We start from the raw sequence: 21,030 nt of genomic DNA on the forward strand, positions 1-21,030 counted from the left end.
TCTGAGTAGCATTTAACATCTACATTTTCAAGGGCTTGGTCTACTTCACATTGATCAACCCCAACTTCCATTTCAGCTGCTCCAACTACAAAGCATATCGGTGTCTGTTCCTCTAATATGGGGTCAATTTTAAGGATTTGGTTTCCAGTGGTGGAAACTGGCATGACTTCCTCATCACCACTCATTGTTAAAGTTATTATACGGTCAACGACAAAACTATCTTCTACATCTAAAACTCTTGGAGTTGAAAGAGATAGTAGATGTTGAATCATCGAAGCGTGGTATGAATCATCGAAGCGTGGTACCTTTGTAAATATTCCAAAGTATAATTTTTCATAGCATTTTGCAAAATTAGGTTAACTTGTGGTCAATACTTTAATTAATAATAGCACCAAGTTGGTCCAAACCATAGCACAAAAATACCTTTGACATAAATGGATTCAAAGCAAAAAAACTCTGTAGTATGTACTCTGCATGGAGAAGACATCTCCGACCATAAGAATTTGGATCTGCTTGATTAGGCACTTTGACAGCTTTAAAGGTTGCCTTGTAGAGTTCATGATTTCCACAAAGCCTTCCATAGACTTGAAGTAATATTTTTATACGTTGATAGCCGACTTTTGAAAATCAAAGAAAAAGAAGAAAAAAAAAACTTATTTTTCCTCTAGTGGAGCCTTGGCAATATTGTTGGAAGACTCGGCACCGCCTGGTCAATCCTCCCAACACCTCTACGGACATAACACCCCCCCCCCCCCCCCCCCCCCCCCCCCCCCCCCCCCCCCCCCCCCCCCCCCCCCCTCCTCGATTGGCCGGCCTTATCACCCTCAGCCCCGTTGGTCTACACCCCAGCCTAGCCGGCCGCCCTCGATTTCAGATACCCTTTCTCTCTTTCCCCCCCCGGTAGTTTATTTCCCCCCCCCCCCCCCCCCCCCCCCCCCTCTCTCCCTCTCTCATTTTCCCTACACACCTCTCTCTAATATCCTCTCTCCCTCTCTCCCAAATTTACCACCCCCCCCGCCCAGGCGCAACCTTTGAGCACTCACCCCAACCCTCTCTCGTGCTCCCTCTGTGTTGAGCCGCATGAAAACCCCCCCCTCCGCTCTCCTGTATTCTTACACTCACCCTTTACAACCCCCCCCCCCCTTCACACTTTTCCCCCCCCACTCTCATTACCCCCCCCCCCCCCCCCCTTCGCCTGCTAATATTCTTCCCCTAACCCCTCCCCCCTCTTCCCCACCGGCTTGCCTCACCCTCCCCTCGGCTTCACTCACCCTTCCCTTGGCCCTCTATCCCCACTATCTCCCCCACACCATTGACTTCTACCCCCCCCCCCCCCCCCCCCCCCCATCCTTGAGACAACATACAAAACGGAGGATAAGACAACACCCCCCCCCCTCTCACACACTCTCTTCCCCCTCATGGTGGGCACCCGCCCTATGAGATTCCCCCTCCCTCTAGCGCCACCTCATCCTCTCTCTCTCTCTCTCTCTCTCTCTCTCTCTCTCTCTCTCTCTCTCTCTCTCTCTCTCTCTCTCTCTCTCTCTCTCTCTCGTCCGTTTCAAGCCCGAAGGTGCAGCGCGCATGACCATGGAGCCCACGCCTTCATACACCACACACTCACCCTCATCCTCACCCTCTCCTTGATCCTCACACTCACACACACACACACACACATACCCCCAACCCCCTCTCCCTCTCTCGCGCTCTGTTTCAGTAGTAGCCGCCCGCCCTCCCGCTCTCTCTCCCTCTCGGCCTATACAGGCGCAGCGTGTTCTCACACCCCACTCAACACCCCCCCCCCCCCCCCCCCCCCCCCCCCCCCCAAGCTTGCGTAGCTTCCGCTGGCCGCCGAACAGAGAAGAAAAAAAATATAAAAACATATATACATTATGTACATAAGCCCCCCGTTCCCATCGCACGCTCGCGCACACATACAAATACACACATGCACTCACACACACACACACCCATACACACACACACACACACACACACACAAACACACACATATATATATATATATACACATCCGCCGACATGCACATACGTACACACACACACACACACACACGTATACGCACCACAAATTTAGGAAAAAAATGAAATATTTCACGACTAGCACAACCACAAAAAGAAGAAGGATCCAAAGCACGCACCGCCAACAACAAAAACAGGAAGTGAGCCGAAGGCATGCCTCGTCCGACCCTGAAAAGAAGTACGCTCGACACCAACGCACCGGCAACACACCATTTGCCGACAACACGCAACCACGATGCCATCCCAATAATCTATAGGTTATTTTCATCATTTTCTTCAGTTTTCACCCGAGCCATTGTAAATTCCCATTTTTTTGTAAATATCCTCTCTCTAGGTGATGGTCACAAAGGCCCACCTAGAGATTCCCATCTTTTAATAAACCTCCCAAAACAAAGCAAGGGTCAACCACACCGGGCCCACCACTTGCTTTGTCTCCCCGATTAAGCTTACCCTAACCACACTAGGATTACCATAATCCAAGCATCCAACACCTATAAATTGGCACTGAGAGGTCACTATCGAGGGGGGGCAATTCATGAGGAGCCAAGCATTTGGTAGAGTGTAGTGGGAAGGATTGACACTATCACCATCACGGGGAGGGGGCTTGTGTGTTGGGTTTGCCTTGGGAATTGCACCATGCGAAGGGAACCACATCCATCTCTTGACTCATGATGGTCGATGCACACACATATACACGCTCTTGGTAGCAAGTTTCAAAATCATTGAGTCGTCTTAGAGAACGCACCAAGTAGGTTGCACCACCTCCTCTCCCTACCTCTCTACCACCACGGCATGCCATTTTGTAAATACTGCAGAAATAATTCTCCCTCACACCCCCGAGGGTTTTCATCATTTGCAAATCTCTCTGTGTGTGTGTGTGTGTGTGTAAGTTTGTGGTGTTCATATCATCGTGGTTTGCGTCCTAGCCACTCAAAGCTAGGTGGTGCCCCTTGTTTGCTTTACCGTGGCAGGCTCAAGGCGCGCCATTCGGCCCTCGGCATTTTAGAGGTCGTCGGGGTTCGGGGTCCGCTTTGGGTCCGTCATTTGGTGCCCCCACTGAGGAGGGCTTTCTAAGACCCTTCAGTTTACAATGCTGAAAGTGACACCCACTATCAATCATGGACAAATGGCTGAAGGAATTTTCTAAGTGAAGGACGGAAGAAGAGGAGACGAAGGAGGCACTAGCCACCTTCATTGAGGTGCTACTGCCAGGTTGCAGTGTCGTCAGCATTCAAGAGGTAAATTCTCCATGTCGTGTCGCTCGTTCTAACTATAAATTGAGAGCATCAGGTGGAAGGTCGATGAAGTGCCATCACTGTTGTCAACCAAGGCACACTATCAATGAGTGCCAGTAACGAAGGCAACGAAAGGGCTGAAGTCATCTACATCAACATTCATCGCGAAGAAGTTATTCACGTCAAGAAAGGGAAGCAAACGGTGAGACCTCTTTTCCCTAAAGAAACTGCAGTCAAAGTTATAACTCCAAAGTGGCCTAAAGGGGTTGCTCGAGCCAAAGGCAAGGAGAAGATAAGCCAGTCTGGAAACACATGACCCCGAAGGGAGAAGCATCTAGCCAAGAAAGTGCTTCAAGCTCAGAAAGCCGGGTTGTACCCACTTTGCCAAAGAAGAAGTCATCCGAAGCTAAGGGGCGGAAGGTCGCCTATCGATTTGCACGACGCATGCGAGTGCTACCAATCCACTTCGACAATCCGGAAGAAGAAGTGGTAAGAAGATTCCCATGTCCTAGAGAAGAGTGGTTCGGCTACTGCTCTCGTTGTTTTGGAAAGCGAGTGGAGGATCTTCCTCCTCTCCCTGTACAACTTATCGTGAAGAAGCTCTCTACCACGGGAGAAACCCAGTGGGCTGGGGACGAGTTGCAATTGAATGGAGTAGAATTCATACCACACGCCGACTACGGAAATTACCTGCAATTGCTGTTAGCCAAGAGGCTGGGAGTGGTCAGACGTGTCGCCATCACCCCGTACGTGCTGAGCAACGAAGGAAAGGTAGAGCCCATGAAAGGCGATGACCTCTTGTGGATGTGCCGACTCATCAACACTGGAACGGTAAGAGTATAAGTAAGTAATCCACCCTCTGTGCATGATGGAAAATGGGCCGACAACATTTCCGTTCAGATTCCTGCAACATATGCATGTGAATATCTATGTAGATAGGAAAGTCTTCTACCAACAGAAGATCGTACACCTATTCAGTGCGGTGGTACTAGGAGAAATTCTCAATTCCCCGTACCCTATCATTCTCCCCATATTAGATTACCATCATTCCTTTAATGTCTCTATCTTTATCCTGTTTTAACCTATCCACCCACCCCTGTAAAAAGCCGCTATTGTTAATGTAATTTTTTTAATTAAAAAAAAGGAAAAAGAAAAAAAAGGTTTGTAATTTCCTGAGTCACTACCATGGCAAGTGTTTCTTTCCCCACGTTCAGTGGAAAGAAGGGAGAGGATCTCACCACCGACTTTTTGGATGATTTTGACATTGCTTGTGTCGTCTCCAACAAAGATGACGACATTTCACGACTTAGAATTTTTCCTCTACTGATGAAAGTAGAGGCCAAGTCCTGGTATAATGCATTGCCCCAAGCCACCAAGAATGCTGGGATGTATTAAGGGCTGCTTTTGTAAAGAGGTTTGGTGGAGGCACAACCTCGGAGAAGCTATGGCAGATACTGACAGAATTAAAGCAGGGAGGCCTGCTGGAGTATGCCACCTACGAGTCCAAATTTGTGTACTTATGGGAGAGATGGGTTGCCTCACTGGAGGAAGGAGAAGGAGCGCCTAATTTCCTAAAGAAGGACCCTTTCATTGTTGGTCTATGGTCGCTGTTTAGAGAGAAGGTGAAGGGAAGGTTTCCTGCAATATATGAGTTGGCAGTCGAAGTAGCCCGCCTTAAAGACAAGAAGCTGCGCATGCAAGCAAGAGTAAACGAGTCAGAGGAAACAAGCTCGGCCCGATTTTGCATCACCACCCAACTAGAGTTTTTATCTGTGCATCTGGTGCAACAAGGGCATGCATCTGGCAGGAACCCAGAACAAGGAAGAGGACAACGAAGGCAGAACCCAGAGTACCACTGTTATAACTGCGGGGAAGATGGCCATGGAATGTACTACTGTCCACACCCGAGGAGGCAGAATTTCAATAGAGGGGGGAGACAGAATCAGATCTCTCCGCCAAGAGCAAGACCGCCACCATCTAGGCAACCAGGACCAATCCCACAGGTCCAAATCTTTCAACCACTTGTACAACAGCAACCACCACCCCAACCTCTCATTCCGCCACTACCCCCGCCACCTGCTGTGAACCAAGCGGTGAGTGTTATTAGCTTGGAGGCTAAAGGGAAGGCGAAGGTAGAAGAATCAGCTCGAGAGAAGCACAAAGGAAAAGCGAAGGTAGAAGAAGTGGATGCTATGGGAGTGAAGCGTGCGAGGCACGAGGAGGCATCTCAAAGTGAAGAGAAGAGAAGATGAAAGGAAAGGCCGAGTCTAGCAAGCAAGCAGCTAAACCACGGTGAAAGATAGACATCGTGGACTTCTCACTAGGTGAGTATGTAAAACCGTATGACTTAGTTCAGGATGTGTTAATGCAGGGCCCGAAGATAACTTGGCCCCAATTACTCCACCTTGCACCCAGAGTGAGGAGGCAATGGAAAAAAATGGTAAGTACCAAGAAATCAAGGCCCAGGATAGCTGGGGCTATCTTTAGGAGGGATCTCGACGACATCTGCCAACCATGGACGCTCACATCAAGGGGCAACGAATTTCAAATATCTACATAGATGGTGGCGCGCAAATATGCGTCATGAGTGAAAAGAATGCACCATCTAGGTCTAGAGGTAAGTAGGCCGGCACCCTGCTGAGCCAAGATGGCAAACAATGTAAGAGTGAAATGCGTAGGCATTGTAAATGCGGTCAAAGTAAAAGCATTCAATACAGAAGTGGAGGTAGACATCCTCGTCATGCCACACAAAGGGGAGGGCTACCCCATCATTCTTGGGAGGCCTTGGCTTATGGCTATGGAAGCTAAACAAGACTGGAGCACCGGGATGATCCAGATGAAGGATGCTAAAGGGAAGTCCATATTCTACGACATGAGGACTAGAAAGCAGCGCAACATGATCTTGGAGGCTTCAGAAGATGAGTCCACCAGCGACTACTCGTCTACCTCAGGAGAAGAGACGACCACCACCGATGGAAGTGACAATAGCATCAAAGTAATGGGGGTCATTCTTAAATGCCCGAACAGATTAACGTAATCTGAAACAACCTTGACAAACCAAGAGGGATCATCAGGTATGCAGTCCTTGGAGGATGCAGGTAAGCTACAAAAAATGCTCTCGAATGAGTTAACCAATGAAGAAAGGAAGGAGTACGTCTCCATGCTAGGTAACTTCACTACTTTGTTCATTGATGGCTATGATAAGATCACAAGAATTACAGTAGTACAACACCACATAAAGCTCAAGGAAGGTAGTAAACCCGTAGTACAAAAGCTCAGAAGACTTGGAGTAATCCAACAAAAGGAGTTGCTTAAAGAAGTGAGAAGTTTGCTACAAGCAGGTTTCATCTACCCTGTCGAAGACTCAGAATGGGTCTCCCCAGTAGTAGTCACACCAAAAAAAATGGTAAGTGGAGAGTCTATGTGGATTATAAACCTCTCAATGTAGCCACGAAGAGGGACCACTTTCCCCTCCCATTCCAGGATGAAATACTCAATGAAGTGGCAGGTCGTGAGCGATACACAATATGCGATGGCTACTCGGAATACTTCTAGATTAGCATTGCGGAGGAGGATCAGAAGAAGACAACCTTCATCACACCTTGGGGATGTTTTGCCTACAGAGTGATGCCGTTTGGCCTCACTAACGCCCCGACCACGTTTCAACGCTATGTGACTTTTGTTTTCCAACCCTACTTTGGAACATCAATACGGGTTTTCATAGATGATTTTTGCATTTATAGCTCACAAGCCCTTCATTTAAGAAAAGTCTATGATGGCTTAACTAGGCTGTAAACCTTGGGTGGCCAACTCAACGTGGACAAGTGTCACATTGGTGAAAGCAAAGTCACTCTCCTTGGTCATGTAATTTCAGCAAAAGGAATCGAGGCTGACCCTAGCAAGATTCAGGCCCTGGTATCTTTATCGTCACCCACCACCACCAAGCAGCTGTTTTCTTTCCTTCAGAAGGTAAGATACTTAAGCAGGTTCATTCACCTGCTATCTCAAGTGGTCCTTCCCCTACAACAACTCACCCAGAGGGATGTCTTCTCATGGAGTGAAGAGAATGAGCAGCGGTTTACTGAGGTAAAGCAAATCCTAGCTAAGCTTCACACTATTTCACCTCCTAAGTGGGACGAGCCATTTTATGTGAACCCTAGTGTGGGAAGTGATACACTCGGAGCAGTGCTAATGCAAAAGGACCCCAAAACTTCTTTCATGCGCCCTATTTACTTCTCTAGTCGTGTCACGACCCCGTCAAAAAAAGGATTTACTGAAGTAGAACACATGGTTCTGACACTAATGTTTACTACCACAAAGTTTCGCTCCTATCTCCTACGTAGACCCTTTGTAATCCTGACAATGGAGGAGGTTTTCCCATATGTAATGCGACACATGGATGTCTCATCTAGGATCTCAAAGTGGTTAATTAGACTACAAGAGTTTGATTACACCATGCAAGTAGAAAACTCCACCACAGCTAGTTTAGCGGGAATTCTCACTCATTGCCATTATGAGAAGAAGCTGAAGGTCAACACAAAAGCAAAGGAAGAAACACCAATGGTAGAAAGTCCTAGGCTAGAAAGAGCTCACTCTCTTTTCTTTGACGGAGCATACAAGAGAACAATGGATCAGTCTGCAGTAGGCATGGTCATTTTCAATGAACGGCAAGAAAGAGTATTCTCCATTGGGCAGTTATTACACTCCCACTCCAACAATGAAGCAGAATATGCAGCCCTAATTCTTGGGTTGGAACAATGTATTTCACAAAGAATTCAGCGCCTAAATGTGTTCGGCGACGCTTTGCTTTTGATAAGGCAGATAAATGGCACCTGGGATTGTAAAAATCAGGTTTTACTTGGTCAACTTCGCCAAGTTAAGGACCTTTTAAAGAAGTTTGAAGCAGTGAAGCTATTCCATGTCCCCAGAGCAGAAAACCAAGAGGCAGATGCTCTAGCTAAAGAAAGAATACAAGACGTTCCCGTAAGGGCAATCAAATTAAAGCTACCCCTCTTCCAAGGTAGTGATGCTATGCCTGATGTCATCAGTTTTCTAGATACAGGAGAATGTCTAGTAGGACACACCAACGGCCAAAAATAGTGGCTGGTAAGGAAGGCTACTAGGTACCGCCTTGTAGATGACCACTTGTATTGTAAGGGCAAGGATCGAATTCTCAGGCGGGTGCCATCCTCCAGTGAAATCACAGAGGTAATTTCAAGTTTCCATGATGGCGTTTGTGGCGTCATTTTGCTCTAGATATCACCAGTAGGAAGATTCTACAGGCAGGATACTTTTGGCCTAGTTTGAACAGGGATGTACACCATTGGTGTAAAACATGCAAGGCTTGTCAAGTGGCTAGTGATCGCACGTTAACCTACGAGCCACAAACCCCTATCATCTCATATGGTCCTTTTGAGAAATGGGGAATAGATGCAATTGGTCCTTTACCAAGGGACCAATCTGGTAAAGTGTACATCGTAGTGGGTGTAGACTACATGACTCGATGGGCAGAAGTAACGGCCACCACCCGCATTACAGCCTAAGAAGTGGCAAAGTTCATTTTTGAGCATATCGTTTTCCGTTTTGGCACTCCTCTTGAGATAATATCAGATAGAGGACCAGGATTTAGACGTGATTTGGTGGGAGAACTGATGAAGAAGTTAGGCATCACACGTCGGCATTCCACACCATACTATCCACAATGCAACGGTCTGGTAGAGAAGGTAAATGGAATGATTTGCAAAACATCACAAAACAGGTGAACAATCACACAGGGGACTGAGATAAACATCTCATGGAAGCTCTTTGGGCCTACAGAACAACATTCCGAACATCACTAGGTTTCACCCCTTTCCATCTAGTTTATGGGAAGGAGGCAATTCTACCCATTGAGGTACATATAGCCAACTTACGAGTTTTGGCTAGCCAGACACATCGTCCGATTGTAAACCTCCAAAACCACATCTTGGATCTGGAGAGACTCCAAATGGATAGGGAAGAAGCAATCAATCACTATGCAGCACAGGTAGAACGACGCCAACTCACTTTCAATCAAGGGCTTAAAGAAAAGGGACTGGAAAAAGGCATGTTAGTACTGCGATACGACAAGAGATTTGACACTAGGAAGGATAAGAAATTTCAACCTAGATGGAAGGGCCATTCATCATCAAGAAGCGCTATGACAACGGCAGCTATAAGCTGATGGAAACAGATGGGAGAATTCACAAGACTAGGGTCAATGGATGGAGACTGAAGAGGTATTTTCTTAGGTTTGACCGAGAATTCATGCTAGACATTCCAGAGGAGGGAGAACCCTCTAACTCTACAGCTAAAGAAGCAGAAGAAAGGCTAGAAGCATGAATGCCTCTAGCCAAAGGGAGAGGGCTAATGATAGACGACTTTTGAAAATCAAAGAAAAAGAAGAAAAAAAAACTTATTTTTCCTTTGTTGGAGCCTTGGCGATACTCTTGGAAGACTCGCACCGCCCGGTCAATCCTCCCGACACCTCTACGGACATAACCCCCCCCCCCCCCCCCCCCCCCCCCCCTCCTCGATTGGCCAGCCTTATCACCCTCACCCCGTTGGTCTACACCCCAGCCTAGCCAGCCGCCCTCGTTTCAGATACCCTTTCTCTCTTCCCCCCCCCCCGCCCACGGGCATTGGATGAAATAACACCCCCCTCTCTCCATCTCTCATTTTTCCTACATACCTCTCTCTAATATCATCTCTCCCAAATTTACCACCCCTTCCCCGGCCGGGTGCAAGCTTTGAGCACTCACCCCGACCCCTCTCTCGTGCTCCCTCTGTGTTGAGCCGCATGGAAACCCCCCCCTCCACTGTCTCGTATTCTTACACTCACCCTTTACACCCCCCCCCCTCACACTTTTCCCCCCCTACTCTCATTACCCCCCCCCCCCCCCCCCTCCCCCCTTGGCCCGCTAATATTCTTCCCCTAACCCCTAACCCCTCCCCCCTCTTCCCCACCCTCTTCGCCTCACCCTCCCCTTGGCTTCACTCACCCTTCCTTGGCCCGCTATCCCCACTATCCCCCCCACACCATTGACTCCCCCCCCCCCCCCCCCCCCCCCCCCCCCCCCCATCCTTGAGACATCATACAAAACGGAGGATAAGACAACACCCCCCACCCCCTCTCACACACTCTCTTCCCCCCCGCGGTGGGCACCCGCCCTATGAGATTCCCCCTTCCTCTAGCGCCACCTCATCCTCTCCCTCTCTCTCTCTCTCTCTCTCTCTCTCTCAGCCGTTTTTTGACCTAGTAGACAGCAGTTCACTCTTTTGACCATAACTTTCTCATCCGAACTCCGATTTAGGAGATCTATAGCCTCAATCGAAGAGCACGAAGTCCTCTACGCAGTGATGTAAAGACAGAAGTTTTTTGTGTAATGGAAGGCTTTGCTGTAACAGCATCTCAGAACTGAAAAAACTGTCAAAACTTTGCGTTTTTGTTGCCGACTTGAAGGCAATGTCAGACAAAACTCGCAAGGGTGGAAAAGCCACACTCGCCATGAAGAATGATGCAAAATCTCCAAGGAATTTGGATGCTAATCCAACCACATCATCTACAACAACGGAAGTAATGATCATGGCTTACTTGATCTCGTTACAAGAAACCGTCAACAAACAAGGTGAAGAGTTGCGTGCACTTGCAATGGAGAATGGTACTTTAAGAGTTCTCGTTGTAGAGAATGAGCACCTCAAGAAGGTTCTTGAAATGCAAACAACACGCTTGATGCATCTTCAGAATGAAGTTCAAGAATGTAAACGCTCTCTTGTTGACATGAATGTATTGAAAGAGCGCTTGAGCAAAGTTGAGAGTAATCATGTATTGAAAGAGGAAACAATAGATACAATACGACATGATGTATGTGAGATGAGAAATGCATCCAAATCATGGGCTGATATATGTAAGGATAATGTGGTTTCTACATCTCCTATCACGCAATCCGTTGTCCAAGCAAAGAATGTAGAGAATGCGGACACTCAAGAATTGCACGAACGACAAAAACGCTCAAAGAACATCGTCATTCGTGGAATCAAGGAGGAAAGCATGGAAACACCCCAATCTCTTGCAGTTGCATTTGAAGATTTTTTTGCTACACACTTTGGCATGTCAGGAATCATGGCTTATGGTGCACATCGAGTTGGAAAACAAGGAGTCCCTCGCTCGGGAGAAAGACCTATTGTATGTACCATGGCTGATGAGGTAAAGAGAAAGATCATCCTTGACAATGGTTGGATCTACCTCAAAGGAACAGGTTGTAATGTATATGAGGATCGCACTCTTATGCAACAAAATGTACGTCACAAATCATATGAGGAAAGAAGCAAGAAGGTTAAGGTATCACCTCAAGAAGAAAAGCCACTTAAGGAGGATGCAAGTCCACCTAACAAATAGGGACACATGATCTATGAGACCAACTCATGCTTGCGAACAAGCTTTTGGAATTGTAACGGGTATCCATGGAATGCGGGAATTGGCATTGATGAGCTTACCAATGACTCAGATGTGATACTTCTTGTCGAAACATGGGAGCATGATGCGCAACAAATTCTTGGATTTGACAAATACGATGTGCATTCTTTGATGTGGGCCAAAAATGCAAAGCAACGAAGAGGCAAAGGAGGCGTAGCATGTATGACCAAAAAGGGTTTGAAAGATGTTTCCATTGTCAAAGAAGATAAGTATAAACGCTACTTATGGCTGAAAATCAGCCCACCAAATGGTCAAGTCATGTTTGTGGCCGGTTGCTACATTCCTCACTATGACTCCAACTTTTATGCTTGCTTGAATATGGATAGAGATCAGCCCTTTGTTGAACTAGAGGAAGACATTGCTCATTACAAGGATCAAGGTGAAGTCATTGTTTTCGGAGAATGAATGCTCGCACAAATATGTTACAACACGACACACAACAAGTAGAAATGCCGCATGTCTCAAGAAGAATGGATGACTCATACATGTATAATCCAAGTTCTAATGATGCAAAAGAAGTGGATCACTATGGAAAGTCACTTCTACATATGTGCAATAGTACCGGAATGCTCATTGCAAATGGTGTATCTCTATGGCAAGGCACCAATGACTTTACATGTAGAAAGCACAACGGTGCTAGCGTGATTGACTATATGTTGTTCTCGGAAGCCACTCTAGAATTCATACAAAGCTTTACACTTGGTGAATGGAATCCGGAATCGGATCATAGGATGTTATGTATTGACCTCAAGTGTGGTAAACGGCCCGAGCATGTAGCCTCCAATCATGATGTGAATCATTTGTACCTACGTCTAGACTTCAAACGAGCACTTATATATGCTGATATGGTGGACCAAATGTTAAGCATGATAGAGCATCAAGAGAGCCCAACATTAGAATGCAAGTGGAAAGTTTTCAAAGAAGTAATTTTCTCTTGTGCGAAGGAATGCTTTTCGGTGAAACACATGTCTTGCAAAAGGTCTAAGAAGGGTAGAACTAAGAAGAAATGGTTTGACATGGAATGTAGTCAAGCCCGAAAACACTTGCTAAGATTGGATGTAATCAAAGACAAGGAAGTTTACTTGGAATGTTCACACACATACAAAGCACTTGTTCAAAAGAAGAGGAGAAGGTGGGAAGTCGAAAAACAACTTCTTTTAGCACAAGAGAAAGCACATGCATGTGGCAAGTTTTGGCAAAATCTAAAAGGCAAGCGTGTTGAGAGCTTTGGTGACTTGACTCTTGAGGATATGTATATGCATTGTAAGAACCTCTATGAGCAACCCAATGTTGATAAGATGGAGTGTTGTAGCTCCCTTCCGTTTATGTCTCCCTTCTTTACCATTGAAGATGTATGCCGCGCGCTTGAGAAACTTGCTACTCGCAAGGCAGGTGACCTTCAAGGTATCAAGGCTGAAATGATTAAATGGACAAGCAAGAAAACACGATATTGGATATGCGATATGTTTAACCTTGCACTTCAGTATGGCATGCCTCATGATTGGAGTGCAAATTGAATCAAACCTTTGCACAAAGGAGGAGATGTAAACAATGTGAACAACTATCGCACTATAATGGTTGGTTCTTTAATGGCAAAGTTATTTAGATGTATCATGGAGATGAAGATAAGTGAATATGCTGAAAAGAATGGCAAACGTGCACTTAGCCAAGCAGGTTTTCGAAAGCATCATAGCACTATTGATCACCTTGTCACTCTTCGAGTTCTTATGGAAGCGTCTCGATTGAAAGGAAAAAAGTTGTATTGTTGCTTTGCGGATTTCAAGAAAGCTTTTGACATGATACCGCGAGGAAATCTTTGGAGACGTATGCAAAGCCTTCAAGTGCTGAGAGAATTTATGCATGCAGTCTTTCGCATCTACCAAAAAGTGATATGTCGATTACGTATGGGAGATATAATTTCAGAATTTTTTGCAAGCACTATTGGTGTCAAACAAGGATGCCCACTTTCCCCAACCCTCTTTGGGCTACTCATTGATGAATTGGAATGCATGGTTCTTGACTTTATGCAGTGAGGCGGTCCGGGGCGGGCAACAAGAAGAGCAACCTCTAGACACCCTTCAAGGCTCCCGTGCTACTCAATGGGGCTGGGGCACAACACAACACAAACCAAAACAACAAACCCACAGCCAAATCCCAACTACACAAGGGGCACCACCTAGTTTAAGAGCGAACTAGGACGCAAAAGAGGAGAATCGTTAGAGCAACCCACAAACAAGCAATGAATTTACACTAACCCTAACACCAATGGAACACTCTCACACACTAAAACACGACAGAGAGAGAGAGAGAGAGAGAGAGAGAGAGAGAGAGAGAGAGAGAGAGAGAGAGAGAGAGAGAGAGAGAGAGAGAGAGAGAGAGAGAGAGATGGTGTACAACTTAGCTTCAACTTTATATTTTGCACAAAAAAGGAACTTAGAGCTTACGAAATCAAGTGACAAGATTTGGTTATAGCATCACTAGCACATTGTCTTAGGGTTATGGGAGCCCTCTCACCATCCACCCTCTTACAATGGTAGCCAAACAAAAGCCAATGAATCACAAGCAACAAAACAACAACCTTCAATGAAACAAGTCACCTTATGAAGCTGAATGAGTTTGCCAAGCCAAATTGGAGGAGAAGCGTGAGCCTTTGGACATGAATTGCACCCAAAACTACCAATTCATTGATGTTGGGGTAGATACAACAATGGTAGGAAGAATATCTTCTACTCGCACTCACTCAAACTAGCTCAAGCTTTTCTATGCACCAAGGTGATGGTGTATAGAAAGCTTACTCTCTCTTTACAACCAAGATAGAACTGGCGTGTGGTACGCTCAATCTAGTGTGCAATGGTATAGTGATGTCTTTTACAAGGAGGAATGGGTTCTATTTATAGATTTTAGAAACCTTGATTAGGATTAAGCCTAATCAATTTTATTAGGAAAGATCAAGGATTATGAATTTTTATGAATTTCAAATGATAATGGGGTCTCTCTTTTCTCTTGAGTCACATGGATGTGGGATCAAGTAAGAGAATTATTGATGTGGTGAAAGGAGAGAAACTTCCATGGGAGTGAGTGAATTTGGTTTACTTGTGTGGTTGCGTACTCCATATGTTGATAGTGTGGGTGCATTTTTACAAGAGAAGTTAGTTGTTAGTGGTAATAATCACTAGAATTGTTAGTGATACATTTACAATGGGTAGGATGAGTTGTTTTGATGAAGGAAGAGGGGTGAATTAAAAGAGAATCATTGAGATGGTGAAGCTTTGAAGAAGCTTGAACTCACCCTTGTGTAGATTGTGGAAAAAATGACCGCTGGTCTTCTTCTTCTTCTTCGCTTCTTTACGCTGCCGCCACGGTTGACCACCACGATGAAAAGAGGATTTTTTGATGAAAAATCCTCAATTTGCAGAAGTTATCATGGTTAAGATGCTGAATTTTAGATATTTGTAGAAGAGGTAAATGAAATTGTAACATAGAAGCAATAGAGAGAGACATGGAGAGGGTGTATGTATGTAGAGGTTCATAAAAGAACTATAGGGATGAGAGAGAAGGGTAATGGTGAAGAGGGTGGGAGAAGCCATGGGAATTGCAGGGTTGACTGAGGGAAGGAGAGAGAGGGATGTGTAAGAGTGAGTAGGTGTGTGGAAGGGTGAGAGAAGACTAAGGGCTAGTTGTGAGAAAAGTGGGCAGACTGGGGTCCACTCAAAAAATCATAGCTCACCGCTGATAGCTCCAAAAATCATGAAAAAATTTGAGGTGATTATTCAAAGCGTGGGCTACATTTTCTCTTTTGACTACCGCTCCAAATTCAGAGTGGAAATAGGTGCCAAAATTCTCACCAAAAAGCCTGTTTTTATGCCTGCAAAAGTCTTTTAGTGGCCCCCTCCTTTGTTGAATTTGTACAATGCATCCAAAAGTGAGCCCCTCCTTTGTCATATTATAATACAAAGCATCCAAGTTGCCCTTGACCCATGCATGGAGGAGGATTATTGGTGAATAAAGAAATATATACATGGTGGGACTAGTGTATGGACTATTCATGGACTTTAGCTCAATGAGCACATGGTGCTAGAATAATGAGTAAAAATAATAATAAAAATATGGAGGAGTTATGGATATGGAAAGATATTGGAATCATATGATATGGTCCCACCTTGAATTATTTTGGGTGAAAGAGGAAAAGATATGCAAGTAAATAATATAATAAACGTAACCAATGAGTAGAAATCAAATTTTTGTTTTCACGAGGGTGAGGGTGAAAATGTGGGAGTGATTTGTATAAAGAAAAAATATGAGGTTAGAGTATGTACATATTGGCAAAAAATATAATTATGGTGTAAGAGGATGAAAGAAGGTGTACATAGGTTTAATAAAACACACACCTAAGTAGAAATATTTAAATAAAATACCAAAATAATTATAAAAGATCCCTATATTTCGGCCATATATACAATGAAATATCTACACACAAAGAGGCCATAATATACTTTTATTTTTTTATTTTTTTATTTTTTTATATTTTTGGCTCAACTAGCTCAGTGACTACCTAGCTAAGGGTTTTTAAGAAGATATGGGAAAAGCCCCCTAACTCACACACGCCTATGTAAAGTGAAATGGTAGGGATAGCCATAGCGTTTGGGTGAATTTGGTAGGGTGGAGTAACTTACTATGGCAATTATGGAGAGCCAAAAAACGGCTATCAGCAGCAAGAAGGCATAGAAGAGGTTAATATTGGAAATGCGGTGATAAAGCTTTTGCTTTATGCCGATGATGTAGTGCTCTTGGCACATACCTTAGAAGATGCACAAAAGCTTATGAGTGTCTTGGAACGCTTTTGCCTACAGAGTGGGCTGATCGTGAATGGATCCAAAATCAAGGTTATGCTTGTAAAGAACCTTAATGATGAAAATCCATGCATTGTATATAACAATGAGAAACTTGAAGTGGTAGATCACTTCAAGTACCTTGGCCTTGAGGTTCCATCCAATCATAAATGGAAGGATTGTGCAATGTGTCGCTTGGAAGCCGGAAAGAGGGCCTATTATGCATTTGAGAACATGTGCAATGCAGGAGAGATCAAGTGTTGGGCTCTCAAAAAGTACCTCTTTGACACATTGGTGACACCGGTGCTTCTTTATGGAGTGGAGGTGTGGGGTGGAAGCATCGGGAAGTCTACTTGGAAAGAGTTTGAGAATGTCCAAAAGCGTTTTCTCACCAACTTTCTCCAAGTCAAGACACAAACACCCTACATGCTCTTACTTCTTGAGTCCGGATTGCTTCCCATTGAGGTCTTGGGCATGTAAAGGGTTGTGGAGTATATGCGTAAGACACAACGTAGCCCTTTGCATCGGCTTCCTAGAATCGCATATGAAGCAAGTCAAATGGTTCAAAAGACATGCAAGAGCAAAATACTAAGTTCGGGGTGGATGCTTGATATCAAGAAATGGTTTGAAAGATGGGATGCATGTCACTTGGTCAAGGATGCGTCGATCGACTCCCAAGTTAATGAGGCCTTCTTACAACGCCAATGTATCACGGCTTGGGAGAAATCCGGAGGTTCTCGCTTCAGCCATTACACCACACACGTTGCCCCAAACTACAAATCTCTCTTCTTCTCGGAACGAGGTAACCGAACCCATTCCTACATCCTTGAGCCCATCCCGTTGAGTGCGATCCGCACCATTGCCTCCATTCGTCTTAGCTCCCATTCTCTACACTGCGAGACAGGACGTTGGGGCACTGGCGAGGAGTGTCATCGACTTTGCACCTTATGCCCTCGTCAAGTGCGAGAGAGTGAGTACCACACACTACTTGAGTGCTCATCTTTTGACCACATTAGGTCCTCTTTTCCCCATATATTCAGCCATGATCTCTCCCTACATACCTTCCTCTCCCAACCACGATGTGGAATCTCTATTGCGACACTCATTTCAGCCATTTTTGAGCATCGAGAGTCACTTATGAACTCCACTCACACCACGTGACATGTTCATTTGGTCCCATAGGTCATATTTGACCTCCTAGGACGATAATAGAACTCTCTCTCTCTCTCTCTCTCTCTCTCTCTCTCTCTCTCTCTCTCTCTCTCTCTCTCTCTCTCTCTCTCTCTCTCTCTCTCTCTCTCTCTCTCTCTCTCTCTCTCTCTCTCGTCCGTTTCAAGCCCGAAGGTGCAGCACGCATGACCATGGAGCGCACGCCTTCATACACCACACACTCACCCTCATCCTCACCCTCTCCTTGATCCTCACACTCACACACACACACACACCCCCAACCCCCTCTCCGTCTCTCGCGCTGTGTTTCGGCAGCAGCCGCCCGTCCTCCCACTCTCTCTCCCTCTCGGCCTGTACAAGCGCGGCGCGTTCTCACACCCCACTCAACACCACACACACACACACACACACACACACACACACACACACACACACACACACACACACACACACACACACACACACACACACACACACACACACACACACACACACACACACACACACACACACCCAAGCTTGCGTAGCTGCCGCTGGCCGTCGAACAGAGAAGAAAAAATAAATAAATAAATAAATATAAAAACATATATACATTATGTACATAAGCCCCCCGTTCCCACTGCACGCTCGCGCACACATATAAATACACACATGCACTCACGCATATATATACACATCCGCCCACATGCACATACGTACACACACGCGCATATAGGCACCACAAAGTCAGGAAAAAAACAAAGGATTTCACCACTACGACAACCACAAAAAGAAGAAGGATCCAAAGCACGCGCCGCCAACAACTAAAAGAGAAAATGCGCTGAAGGCATGCCTCGTCCGACGCCGAAAAGAAGTACGCTAGACACCGACACACCGGCAACACACCATTCGCCGACAACACGCAACCACGAAGACATCCCAGTAATCTTTAGGTTATTTTCATCATTTTCTTCAGTTTTCACCCGAGCCATTGTAAATTCCCATTTTTTTGTAAATATCCTCTCTCTAGGTGATGGTCACAAAGGCCCACCTAGAGATTCCCATCTTTTAATAAACCTCCCAAAACAAAGCAAGGGTCAACCACACCGGGCCCACCACTTGCATTGTCTCCCCGATTAAGCTTACCCTAACCACACTTGGATTACCATAATCCAAGCAGCCAACACCTATAAATTGGCATTGAGAGGTCACTATCGGGGGGGGGGGGGGGGGGGGGGGGGGGGGGGGGCAATTCATGAGGAGCCAAGCATTTGGTAGAGTGTAGTGGAAGGATTGACACTATCACCATCACGGGGAGGGGGCTTGTGTGTTGGGTTTTCCTTGGGAATTGCACCATGCGAAATGAACCACATCCATCTCTCGACTCCAATGGTCGATGCACACACGTATACACGCTCTTGGTAGCAAGTTTCACAATCATTGAGTCGTCTTAGAGAACGCACCAAGTAGGTTGCACCACCTCCTCTCCCTACCTCTCTACCCCCACGACGTGCCATTTTGTAAATACTGCAGAAATAATTCTCCCTCACACCCCCGAGGGTTTTCATCATTTGTAAATCTCTCTCTCTCTCTCTCTCTCTCTCTCTCTCTCTCTCTCTCTCTCTCTCTCTCGGTGTGTAAGTTTGCGGTGTTCATATCATCGTGGTTTGCGTCCTAGCCGCTCAAAGCTAGGTGGTGCCCCCTGTTCGCTTTACCGTGGCAGGCTCGAGGCGCGCCATTCGGCCCTCGGCGTTTTAGAGGCCATTGGGGTTCGGGGTCCGCTTTGCGTCCGTCAACGTCTATGAACAGTGAAAGTTATTTGTTATTAACAATATTGAGGTCATCAACCATAGCCCAAATAAAGACTCAAGGTTTTATCAACACTCACACTCTTATCTCTGAATGTGCTCCTTGTATGGAGTTGATAGTCCATACCACTTGTTTGTCTAGTTCAATGCATACAAGGCTCCAATGATTATTTGATTCGTATGGAAACACCAGAGTTGTGACCTGAAGCATTGGACAGTGGACAAAACATCTCTCCAATGTGCCATGAGGAGTGTTTTTTATTCAGAGTGGCACAGACAATTGTGGATCTAAAACATATATTTCAGTATGGGTTTGTTGAGGGAGCTGGCTCTTTATTAAGCTACAATAAAAAACAAGGATTTAATTAGAGACCAAATACAAAAATAAAAGGATCTTAAAGGTAGAGAAGAGCACTTACTTTTAGGCATAAATAAACAATAGAGTCTGTAATTTGTGCATTGGGATCTTTCAAAATCCCAATATCAATAGAATCTATAGCTAATTGCCTAGTACCATCAGCAAGGGGAATGGTTGCCAAAAATATCATTGTTTCTTTCATTTAAGTCTGTGGTAACTTGCCCATAATTTCTCCTCTGGGCCTCTTCATGAGCAACAGCAGTCTCTATCCTCTTTAATTTCAAGGCTTCCAGGTAACGTCTTTCTTCTTGCTCAGCTCTGGATCTGGTGTTCACATCATGAGTAACCTCATGAATCTTAACCCCATGATCCCGTCGGCCTAGCGGTATTACCAATATATCCTTCATTTTAGAGTCAATAAACTCATTAGGGATAAGGAGCTTATCGTATCTCCAACGTACTCTCTTGAGAGTCTCAATGTCCTTGTCCATTATTGTCACCCGGTGAGCATGAGCAACAACGATGGTGATATCATTAAAATACTCCAGTACAAAATCTTCTGCTGCTTCTTGAAGATAGAGCAGGGCAATAGCCTTCCATCTCATTGTACCAGCACATGCTTCCTCACAAATTTGCCTTACTGCTCTTTGGAAAGGAAGTTTAGAGACACAAGCTCAATACATTTGTGAGGTTTTGGGTGAATCCCTAAATAAACCCATGTTTTCTTGGTCCCTTCAATATCTTTATTGGTTTACCTGAAGTTTTCTTCTTACTAGTAGACCTTCCACATGCTTTCATTGCAAGCCCTGGTCCTTTCCCTGCCTTCCTTGATGTTGCTTTTGTTCTTGCCATTCCATTGTAAGAGAAAAATGCAAAGGATCTCTCTCTCTCTCTCTCTCTCTCTCTCTCTCTCTCTCTCTCTCTCTCTCTCTCTCTCTTTGTGTGGATCACGGCGCGTGGGCTGAAAATTGCAAGGAGAATATAGCCTACCGCGTGCTGTGCACCAATTCTTGAAATCCCTATCTCTTTCTCTCTCTCTATCTCTCTCTCTCTCTCTTCCCATTAATTGTTATTTGGTGTTTTCCCCACCACCTCTTCTAGATGGCTACAATGGTTGGCG

The sequence above is a fragment of the Adiantum capillus-veneris genome, chromosome 21 (genome assembly GCF_014529385.1).
Source record: "Adiantum capillus-veneris isolate H3 chromosome 21, ASM1452938v2, whole genome shotgun sequence".
Classification (NCBI taxonomy): Eukaryota; Viridiplantae; Streptophyta; class Polypodiopsida; order Polypodiales; family Pteridaceae; genus Adiantum; species Adiantum capillus-veneris.